The sequence below is a fragment of the Macaca nemestrina genome, chromosome Y, assembly GCF_043159975.1.
Source record: "Macaca nemestrina isolate mMacNem1 chromosome Y, mMacNem.hap1, whole genome shotgun sequence".
Lineage (NCBI taxonomy): Eukaryota > Metazoa > Chordata > Mammalia > Primates > Cercopithecidae > Macaca > Macaca nemestrina.
In genome coordinates this window covers 9,774,205-9,785,684 of record NC_092146.1, presented here as the reverse complement: position 1 = coordinate 9,785,684, position 11,480 = coordinate 9,774,205, and the positions used below count along the sequence as shown (strand labels likewise).

The 11,480-nt window shown below is 38.7% G+C and overlaps 1 pseudogene; it reads left to right on the top strand.

The window, feature by feature from the left end:
- Nucleotides 1-3,622: 3,622 nt before the first annotated feature.
- LOC139360942 (testis-specific chromodomain protein Y 1-like) lies at nt 3,623-10,317 on the top strand (annotated as a pseudogene).
- Nucleotides 10,318-11,480: the final 1,163 nt, after the last annotated feature.

Genomic DNA, 11,480 nt, shown 5'->3' with positions numbered 1-11,480 from the left:
ATTTTAAATTTAAATGCCCTTTTACAGCACCAGCATAATCATAAATCAGAGAGTGAAATAGAGAAATATGGCTCACTTTAAGAACTGAAAAAAAATTATGTTCCGAAACATTTTTTAGACAGTCCAAATGGCAGTCTTATTAAAACATAATATTTAAAATTAAGCTTCATAATAAGCTAATAGAATAAACAAAAGAAGCACAAAATATATGAACAAACATTATTAATACAAACAGTAAAATTGTTTTAAAACCTAAAAATGTCTCTCTATATATAAAATACATATTTATTTATTACAGATATTTAAAAGCAGGCTTGATCCGGGGGAAGAACAAAATATGAGCAAATCAAAGAAAGGGTAGTTGACACTATTAAGTTAGGAAATGATAGAAAAAAAAAAAAGTAATGAGAACGCAGCCTAAAATGCTGTGGGACGCTATGAAGCAGCCATATTACACATACTGGAAGTTGAAAGGATGAGACAAAGAATCAGGAAGACTATTTAGAAACAGTAGTGTTAAATAATATCAAGCTCAATAAACTCCAAGTAGAAGAAACTCAAAGAAACAAATGCAAATTATATGATAAACTCTTTAAGAGAAAGACAGAGAAAATCTTGAAAGCAGCAAGAGAAGTGGCTACTCGTGTTCAGAGAACCCTCAAAAATAATCAGCAGATACCTGAAAACTCAGAGGACAGAATGCAATAGACTAACATATTCCAAATGCTGTAAGAAAAACATTTGAACAGAACTCTTATGTTCAAAAAGTTGTCCATCATGAGTGAGGGAAAAATTATAACATTTTCAGATAAAAGCGGGGACCTTTTACCAGTAGACTACCTTTTTAAAAATGCCCTATGGGGTACTTCGTGGTAAAACGAACAGACACTGAAGAACAGTATGAATGAATATATATTAAGATAAATACATGAGCAATTATAGAACATAAAAAATTAACAATGTACAACTCCACAATTTATTTCCCCTGTAATTAAAAACACTACTATACATAATAAAAATACTATCACTAACTTGTGTTTTTGACGTACATTTCATAAAGGTAAGATTTTGAGAACTCAATAAGTGAAATAATGAGGGTGAAGCTATACAGGTGTAAGGGATTTGTATGTTATTGAAGGTAAGCTACCATATCTCTAAAAGTGGAATAACTTTAGAATATTCAGTGCAATCATAATAGCAATCACAATTAAAGAAACAAAAAGAAAAGAAAAGAAAAAAAGAGTAACAGGCAGGTAAAAGCTTTCTGTAGTACACCAGAGTGTAGGAGCTGTGGATTTAGCTACCCTCACCTGAGGCTACTGAGCCAGCTATAATGTACCATGAGACAAAGCCCAAGCTGTCTCACCAGGGTGTAAGTGTGGAAAGCCTAAGGCCACATAGCTTAGCTGCTATTTCCCACAATTTTCACTACACCATTGGTGATGAAGCAGAATAGACTCATCCATACGAAGAATGTGGTGAAGCCCCGGAGGCAGAAAGAAGTGAGGTTGTGGAGATGCAACTGAAACAAGTTGATGCAGCAACTGCTTCAATCCTGTGTCTTTCTTCGTGGCTTCCCAGGTGTTTGAGGTTGAAATATTGTTGACAAAAGACAGGACAAAAGTGGGAGGACAGAGGTCAAGCACAGTGGCTCACGCCTGTAATACCAGAACTTTGAAAGGGAGAGGCGTCTAGATCACGAGTTCAGGAGAGCCAGACAATCTAGGCTAATACAACGAAAACCCGTTTCTACTAAAAAAACATAAAATTAGCTGGGTGTGGTGGCAGGCACATGTAATCTCAGCTACATGGGAGCCTGAGGCAGGAGAATCACATGAATCCTGGAGGTGGAGGTTGCAGTGAGGCAGATTGCCCAACTGTGCCACTGTACTCCTGCCCAGTGATAGAGCAACACTCTGTTTAAAAAAAGAAAAGAAAAGAGAAAAAAAAAAAAAAGAAGAGAAAGGTTGGGCGCGGTGGCTCTTGCCTGTAATCCCAGCACTTTGGGAGGTCAAGGCGGGTGGATCACGAGGTCAGTAGATAAGACCATCCTGACTAACACGGTGAAGCGAGATACAAAAAATTAGCCGGGCGGTGGTGGCAGACGCCCCGTAGTCCCAGCGACTCGGGAGGCTGAGGTAGGAGAATGGCGTGAACCCAGGAGGCGGAGTTTGCAGTGATTGTGCCACTGCACTCCAGCCTGGGAGACAGAGCAAGACTCCGTCTCAAAAGAAAAAAGTATTTAATATTGGAAAGGTTAGGAGAAACGGGATGATACCTGGGAACCAGAGCAGCACAGGTGAAAAAGGTATATATGACTTTAACAAACAACAGACTGAAAAACAGAAAAGAAAAAAAAAATAAATAAATGGCACAGATCAGAAAAAGCAGAACTTTTTCAAACAATGCCAGAAGAGGAATTTCTAGATCTACCAACCCCAAGTTTTCTAAGAATGCTCCTGTAATGCTAGTTACTGGGAAACACCACAAATTCAAAAGCAGCCAGTTATGTGCTGCCAGCCAGAAAGTCAGCAGAAACCCAGTGTCACCTCTCTTCAGCCCAAAGCATATGGAGCTAGTAAATCCGAATATCGAGAAAGACACTTGCCCTCACAGCCCCTTTAACAAGAAGAAAACAGTGAGTGGCATTCAGGAACTGGACCCTATTGGACCCTATTGAGAGAGATCAGCAGGATATAGTGGTCTTCAAGGAGGCAGAAGGGAAGGTCATCAGGGTTTTATCAGACCGCAGGACAGGACAGTGTGGAATACAGAAAAGACCCAGATTCACCCCTATTTTCTCAGATGTCTGGCTCAGACTGAGAGCCAGACTTCCATGACTTCCATGACTGCAGACTCAGGCACCAAAAAAGGTATAGTGGTCTTAATGGGCCCATTAGCAGCCAATGGAACAATAGACGTGCATACATTAGTTCCAAGCGTGAAAGGTGGGCAAAGAAATGCTACTGATGATGGCAGAGTCCAGCCTTTTGTCAAGAGGATACACTTCACCATAAGGCTAACAGAAAGTGCCAGCACAAACAGAGACATAGTAGTGAAGAAAGAGGACGAATTCACCCAGATATTGCTATCAACTTGATCAACAGAAAAAAAATGCTCTGAATACAGCAGTAATTAAGAAATGGTGAATGCTCTGAATAGGGCTGCTGTGGGTAACAGCCATCTCATGATGTTCAGTGCAGCTGGAAGTGTCTTTTGCTGTGGTCTGTATTTTGGTACTTTGTGAAGGACTTAAGGAATGACAGAAACAGAACAAGCCTTGAAATGTTGGACACCATCAAGAACTTCGTGAATATTTTCAATCAATTTAAAAAGCCTTTTGTTTTACCAGTCAGTGGCACATCCTTTGGAATAGGTGTATTCACACTGCCTCTCTGTGCTTTCATGTGACCTAATGAAAAGGCTTGGTTTCAAATCCTTGCATGACTTTTGGACAGAGTGCAGATAGCTGCTCTACAGTTACATTTCCCAAGCAGATTGGTGAAGCGTCTGCCAATGAAATGTTAATTGCTGGGTGAAAACTGACAGAAGAGGAGGCATGTGTCACAGGTCTGGTCTCTAAGGTTTCTTTGCAAGTTTCACCCCATAGGTTATGATACAAATGAAGGACTCTGCCTCATGTAATCGAGTTGTGCTGGAGACATGTAAGGCTCTTGTATGCAGTAATATTAAGATGACATTGGAACAAGCCAAAGAGACAGAGTGTGAGTTACTAAAGAAAATCTGGGACTCAGACAAAGGGAACAATTCCATGTTAATGTATGTGGAAAATACAATTGATGAGTTTTAATTGTCAGTCTGTCTTCTCAGGACACAAGAACTGAGCTGAACCAAATACATCACAAGTTGCAAGATACCCTAATCCATCTTTATAACCCAAAACAATTTCACCCATAGCTGAGGCCTGAAAGGAGAACTGAAAATGTCCAAGCTATGTATTTAAATTATCAAGGAAAGTTTAAGCACTGCAACTTTAAAATAAGTAATAAAAAAATCTTCTTTGCCTTATTGTGATTATTTTATGCAAACACAAGCCCAAATATAAAAGCAGACTGGTGAGTAATAGACTGTTTTAGCAAAATCTAAGTTCTATCTATGTCTTCTACTATATATAAGACCATAATTGTTTTTATGAGATTTAGATGACAGAGATTTATGAAATAATTTTTTTTTTATATCCGAGAATGCAGAGATATCCTGGGTATCAGGCAGCCTCCACTCCCCTCCCACACACACAAAAAAAAACACACAGAATTATCAGAGATGGTGCCTTTGACTTTAGAGTGGCACACGTATCTCAGAGACACAAAATTCTGGATTGAAAGCCTTATCTTTTAGGATAAATATTTCAGACACAAAATTCACTGATGATCATTCTCCTAAACCAAACATACGATTGGAATTTGTGCTGAGATACCACTTGATTTTTTTTTCTTTTGTAAATGTCTAGTTCTTACTCAGTTAACAAAAATAAACCTTTATCTCTCTAAAGTAAACTTCTTGCACCATATTAGTGAATTATGGAACAATCCTTGTGGAAATTTCCACGTTTTAATGTTTATCCTGTGCAGATGACATTTAAAATTATTGTTGTCTGTTTTTATGTGCACACAGTTTTCTGGAACTCTCTACATTTTCAGCTATCCAGAAGCTCTCTGAATCCTTTCCTGTTGGTTTCTATGGAGGCTCCATTATATAGCCTGATCGAATAATCCACTGGCCACTTGTGATGAACATGACATTTGTCACAGGATCTCTAGGGTGTCACTTCAGCAGGCAAGAATCTCTGTGGATGACAGCACATTTGCACAATGTCATAGTGGGCATGGGAGCTGGGAGAGGCCAGGCAATGGGAACAGGCACTTCGAGGCCATTGTTGGAAAAATGGCTTCCCAGGTCTCAGAAAGCTGAGGGATGCCTGAGTCTGCATCTGTGGTGGGGCAACTGCCACTGCTCCTGAGTAGGTGGGGCTCCTGTTAATTGAACTTGGGTGTGAGTGTGGTTTCTGCCTTTTCTCAGTTTCCAGCAGTTTCACGGAGTGCACAGCCCTGGCTTCGCCTCCCTCATTGCACCTGGTATCTTTGAAGCAGCCCCTCTAAATGGGCTGCTGCTGCCATTACCTGCAGCACCTGTGTCATTTTGGAATGATGCAGAGTGAACCCTATAATCCCTACCCTCAAATAATGCCTTTGTGTTTTCACTGACAAACCCCAGCATGTAGCTCTGAATCATCATTATCATATTAAAAGGCAGCATTTGGAGATTGCAAAGATGTTTGGAGTTCTATGGCAGAAAGCAGACAAATGTCAAACATCTTTTACAACCTTACAGCTATGAAAAAGAGACCCCTAGTACTAGACTGTTCAAATGTTGAATTATAAGAATTAAAACAATATATTCCTGTATTAGAAACCTTTATTTTAAAAGAAGAAAGTACAGATTGAACATAGCTAATACAAAAATTTCACATGTGCTCTAAAGTGAACCTTGATTCCATGTCAAAAGTGGAAAACTGTACAGAAAAGCCCTTAACACAATCTTTATTTTATCTACAAAATACACAAAATTACCTTCATGAAAGCATAAGAGAAAAAACAATGAGGAATCTAGAAGTGGTTCTTGATTAACTTTTTTTACACACAGGAACAGCCTGAAAACTCAGGCTGCAGACACCGATTAAAAAAAGTTGAACATGAGGATATCCTAAAGGTATAACCACAGCTGCACTAATAAGAAAACAAGGTAGAACATGAAAATGCCTTTGTCATTTTTTCCTAAAACATAATCACACCTCCAGAGATAAGAGGACAAGGCCAAAGGAATAAGTGCCTCTGTCATTCACATAATCAGCAGACTTCAAGAAAATACACACTCCTCCCATTGTGGGCATGATACACAGTAGGCTCCAGTGGGCTCTGATGAAATATTTTTCTTTTCTATTTTGGACATGCTTTGAAGGCAAGCAAAGCATTTATGAATTATCCCTTCAGCTTCTGCTTTTCCCCAGCCCATTGATCCAGACAAAGCTTTTACTTTAGCCTCTCATTTTTCCCAGGCCAGGTTCTGAACCTAGCTGAAGTAGTGCTTTCTTCAAGACAGCCCACAGACACCTCAGAACATTTCATTCTTTCCAGTTCCTAAAAAGTAATGACCCAGCTTTATAATTGGAAACCCTCGCAAATCCCCTCTTTACTGTGGAGAGTTTTCTTCTTTTGCTTATTAACCTTTTCTTCCTACTTGAAATTTGCATCATCCAGCCTCCTTAATTATTGTGGTCATGAGACATTACTTCAGCCTGTGATTGGTCCCAGGCCAAGGTCTCAGGTCAAGCTGTCACTTCAGCTCCTTCTTGGTCCAGGGCCAAGTTGCAATGCTGAGCTTAGTAGCTTCTATAAATCATCACTTCATTTGCAGATTAATCTAAGTCCAAGGTTCAGGGCCAACCCGAAAAATGCTTACTCCAAGACCACTAAGCACATTTCTTTACTTCTCTGCCTTTAGAAACCGTAAGCCTCAGTCTCAGAGTAGGTAAACCACTTGTATTCCACCTCCACAGTGAAGAGGTTTTTACTTTCACTTATAAAAGTTTTGCTTCAAACGATTTGCATCCATCTCCTTAATTTTCTTGGCCATGAGACCAAGAGCTCCGTGTGCCTCACAATTAGAGATTGCTACATTGTGGTGCACTAATGAGACTGCAATAATTGAAGTCTAGGAATTGAAATCTGGGATGCATCAGCCTTGCGAGACCAACTGACAAACTTGCCCCACACTGTGATACACACCCTTAGGGGCAGTCAAACACATAGTGGTCACCAACACAGGCTGGAAAGGTTCAAGGTAGCTTTACACAGCCTAGAAACCTGAGGGACACCATGAAGCCACCATACATGTGCATTTGGGGCTTTCAAAGGGAGAGATATATAATCAAGGAGACTATTTAACAAAATAATAATAAAGAACATAACAATTTAAGACAACAAATAAATACCCAATAAGTTCAACAATTGCCAAATAAAAGAAACAACAACAACCAAAAACAAAACAAACAAACAAACAAACAAAAAAACCACTCAAGCTTATCTGATAATTAAACTGTCTAAACCATATGCAAAGATAATTTTGCGGATTTTCAAGGAAAGCAAAATAACCAGTAGGTTTCTTATCTGAATAACCACTGAATAACCGGTGGATTTCTTATCTGAAAACTAAGATGGTAGAAAGCTGTAGACAAATGTATTCCAAGTGAAGTCAGAAAAAAACTGTCAAACCTAAACATTATGATCAAACAAATTGTTCATCAAATGTGAGGGACAAATTATGATATTCCCAGATAAAAATGGACACCTTTTACCAGTAGACCACCCTTTAATAAATGTTTTGTGGAGTACTTCAGGGTAGAATGAACAGACACTCAAAAGCAGTATGAATAAGTAAAGATTAAGGTAAAGATAAATGCATGAAAAATATAAAAGATAAAAAATTAACAATGTGCACCTCCATAATTTGTTCTCAACACAACTTAAAACAATAATATATTTAATAAAAAATACCACTAATTGATGTTTTTGACATACAATGCATAATTTTGAGAAGTGAAATAATGGAGTTAAGTTACACAGTAAGTGAATTAAGGGAGTTAAGTTACACAGGAATAAGGATTTTTATGTTACTGAATGTAAGCTAGTGTAACTTTAAAAATGGAATAACATTATAGTGTTCAATATAATCATCATAGCAACCACAATTAAACAAAGAAACACAAAAGAACATCAGGCAGGAAGAAAGCTTTCTGTACTACAGCTGAGAGTAGGAGCTGTGGACTTAGTTACTCCTACATGAGGCTACTGAGCAAGCTATCATGCACCATGAGACAAAGCCCAAGCTGTCCCACCAGAGACTAAAGGTGGAGAGCCTAAGGCACAGGGAATAGCTGCTATTTCACACAATTTTCATAAACCAGTGGTGATGGAATAGAAGTGGCTCATCCATACGCAGAACCTGGTGAAGCACTGGAGGCAGAAAGAAGTGGCTATGTGGAGACACAACTGAAACAAAGATGGCACAGCAACTGCTCCAATCCTGAGTCTTCCTTCATATCTTGCCAGGAGTTAGAGGTTGAAACTATTGTTGACAAAAGACAAGACAAAAATGGAAAGAAAATGTATTTGGTTCATGGAAAAGTTTCAACAAACAGGATGACACTTGGGAGCCAGAGCAGCACCTCATGAGCTGTGAAAAATGTATAAATGAGTTTAACAGACAACAGAGAGAAAACAGAAAAAAACTGGCATGTACCAGAACAAGCAGAATGTTTTCAAACAATACCAGAGGAAGAACTTCCAGATCTACCAATGTGAACTATTCTAAGAGCTCTCCTAGAACATCGGTGACTGTCAAACACCACAGATCCAAAACCAGCCTGTTATTTGCTGCCAGCAAGAACATCAGGAGAAAGGCAGATTCACTTCTCTCTCACACAAAGAATATGGATCTAGTAAATTCAACTATCAAGACACTTGTTAACAACAAGAAAACTGTGAGTGGCTTTCAGGTACTCGAGAAACTGGACCCTATTATGGTAGATGAGCAGGACATGGTGGACTTCAAGGTGACCGAAGGGAAACCTGTCAGGGACCCTTTGTCAGGTCCCAGTGCAGAACACACTGGAATAGAAAACAGGACCCTGCTACACCCACTAATGTCTCAGATGTCTGGCTCAGTTACTGCTTCCACGGACATAGGCTCAGCTCCCCAAAAAGCTATAGTGGTATTAATAGACCCATTAGCAGCCATTGCAACAGACATACACACATCAGTTCCAAGATTGAAAGGTAGCCCAAGAAATGTTACGCATGACGAGAGAGAGCAATCTTTTTTCAAGAAGACGTAATTCACCATAAAGCTAACAGAAAGTGTCAGCACATACAGAGACATTGTAGTGAAGAAAGAGGATGGATTCACCCAGATATTGCTATCAACTAGATCGACAGACAAAAAACGCACTGAATACAGAAGCAATTAAAGAAATGGTGAATGCTCTGAATAGGGCTGCTGCAGATGACAGCAGGCTTGCGTTACTCAGTGCATCTGGAAGTGTCTTTTATTGTGGTCTTGATTTTGGGTACTTTGTGAAACATTTAAGGAATGACAGAAAGTGAGCAAGGCTTGAAATGGTGGACACCTTCAAGAAATTTGTGAATACTTTTATTCAATTTAAAAAGCCTATTGTTGTATCAGTCAATGGCCGTGCCAATGGACTAGGTGAATCCATACTGCTCCTTTGTGATCTTGTGTGGGCTAAAGAAAAGGATTTGTTCCAAACCCCTTATACGAGCTTGGGACAGTCCAGATGGCTGTTCTGCTGTTACATTTCTGAAAATGATGGGTGACGCATCTGCCAATGAAATGTTAATTACTGGGCAAAAAGTGACAGCACTGGGGGCATGTGCCAAAGGCCTGGTCTCTCAGGTGTTTTTGACTGGAACTTTCACCCAAGAGGTTATGATTCAAATTAGGAAACTTGCCTCATATTACCTAGTTGTGCTGGAAGAATGTAAGGCCCTTGTTCGCTGTAATATTAAGATGGAGTTGAAACAGGCCAATGAGAGACAGTGTGAGGTGCTGAGGAAGATCTGGGGCTCAACCCAAGGGATATAATCCATGTTAAAGTATGATTGATGAGTTTTAATTGTCAGTCTATCTGCACAGGACACAAGAACTAAGCTGAACGAAATGTATCATGAGTTGCAAGATGCCCTATTCCATCTTCCGAGTGCAAAACAATTTCACCCATTGTGAAATCTTGGAAAGAGATTTGGAAATGTCCAAGGTATGTATTTAAACTATCATGGCATTTTTAAGCACTGTATCTTTAAAATAATTAATAAAACATTTTTTTGCCCAAGTGTGATTATTTTATGTACACATAAGTCCAAATATAAAGCAGACTGGTGGATACTAGGCTGTTCTTGCAAGCTCTAAATTGTATCTGTGGCTACTACTATATTTCAGACCAGAGTTGTGTTTTATTAGATGTGGATGACAGAGAATTCTGTAATGATTTTTATTTTTCTTATTTTTATATACTATAATACAGAGTCTACTGAGTTATGAGGCAGCCTCAGCTTCCCTCCCACAAAGAAAGACAAAGAACTGTCAGTGATGGTGTGCTTGACATTATAGTGGCACAAATACTTCAGAGGCACAGAATTGTAAATTAAAAGACTTTTCCTTTAGAATAAATATTTCTGACACAAACTCACTGATGGTCATTCTCCCAAACTGAACATATGATTAGAATTTTTGCTGAGATATAACTTGATTTTTTTTTCTTTTATAAATGTCCAGTTCTTGCGCAGTTAACAAAAGAAAACTTTATCTCTCCAAAGTAATACTTGTTAAACCCTATTAGTCAACTATAGAATCATTTTAGTGGAAATATCCATGTTCTAATGTTTGCAATGTGCAGATTTAGGTTACTTTAGAGTATGTTATAGTTAATAAGTTAAAATTATGGACACATTACTAAAGGACTAAACTTCTTCCAAAACAAAGAAAAGACCCTTACACTCTGCATGTCATTTAAAATTGTCAGTGTCTGTTTTTATGTGCACAAAATTTTCTGGAACACTCTACTTGTTCAGTTACCTGGAGACTCTCTGAATCCTGTCCTGTTGGTTTTTACAGAGGCTGCGTTTCATAGGCATAATTCAATAATCCACTGGCCACTGGTGATGAATGTTACCTTTGTCCCAGGATCTCTAGGGTGTTGCTTCACCATCCAAGAATCTCTGTATGTGATGGCACATTTCCACAAGTTTCTCTTGAGCCTATTTGTCTAAATTTACACACTCACCTTGCAGGCAGACTGCACTCAGCTCAAACTATGGGTACCGGTGACAGCTTCCTGCAAATATTTAGGTGAATTAGGCATGCCACAAGCTTTCCTTTCTGCAGGCACAGAAGAATGCAGTCGCATCAAGAAAAGTAGAAATGCCAGAAACTGCAGAGATACAAATATGTTGTCACAGCACTGGCTTGGAAAAGGTTCAGATCTGGGCTCTTTTAAAGGCCAAATTCCTGCTTTCATTTCTTTCTTTCTTTCTTTCTTTCTTTCTTTCTTTCTTTCTTTCTTTCTTTCTTTCTTTCTTTCTTTCTTTCTTTCTTTCTTTCTTTCTTTCTTTCTTTCTTTCTTTCTTTCTTTCTTTCTTTCTTTCTTTCTTTCTTTCTTTCTTTCTTTCTTTCTAATTATCTATGGCATCAGTATGGCTTAAATTAGGGTTTTCAAAGGGCTCTGTCTCTTTTGCTACCAGAAAATAGGATCTTGTCTTTTCTTCACTCTTCCTCTCTTTGATTGTGTTTTATTTATTATGACATGCTATATTAAGAAATGTGGTTTGGTGCAACATCTTTCTGTTGCTTGAAGGTCTATATCTCAGAAGCAGTAAGATTGTGGC